Source organism: Cyprinodon variegatus, unplaced genomic scaffold (assembly GCF_000732505.1).
Source record: "Cyprinodon variegatus isolate N-32 unplaced genomic scaffold, C_variegatus-1.0 Scaffold133, whole genome shotgun sequence".
NCBI lineage: Eukaryota > Metazoa > Chordata > Actinopteri > Cyprinodontiformes > Cyprinodontidae > Cyprinodon > Cyprinodon variegatus.
Window position 1 is genome coordinate 210,102 of NW_015150586.1, and position 480 is coordinate 210,581.

Consider the following 480-nt stretch of genomic DNA (forward strand, 5'->3'; position numbering starts at 1 on the left):
TAGGTATCACCCGCAGGCTCTCAGGGCGGAGGCTTGCTGTTACAGGGAGCAAATAGACTTGGAACCACAGCTTGTAGTCTCCTGCTTCAAAGGAGTCTAATGTTGGAGCGAGGCTGTTCAAAGTCAGGTTTAAGATGGTCTCTCGTACAGCTGGATTTTGGATGAAGGTAGTGTTTCTCTGCAAAGCAAAGAATCCCATTTGTAGCTCAGCAAGGGTTCTTAAACTCATAAAATGCTCAAGATTCCATAATAATTCAAATCATAACTTAGCAGCTTTTTAAACCAGGAAAAAAATCATGATTTCTTCACAGTTATGTTTTTTTTTTTTTTTTTGTTTTTTTTTTTCTTATCTTTATCAGCAATTAAGCATTTCGGACATAGAAAATTGATGTTTTTTTCATTTCCTAATTGTGTTGATTTATTTTATTTTATCCTCTTATCTTTGAAATCACTTTTATAAATTATACCAGACATAGGAAA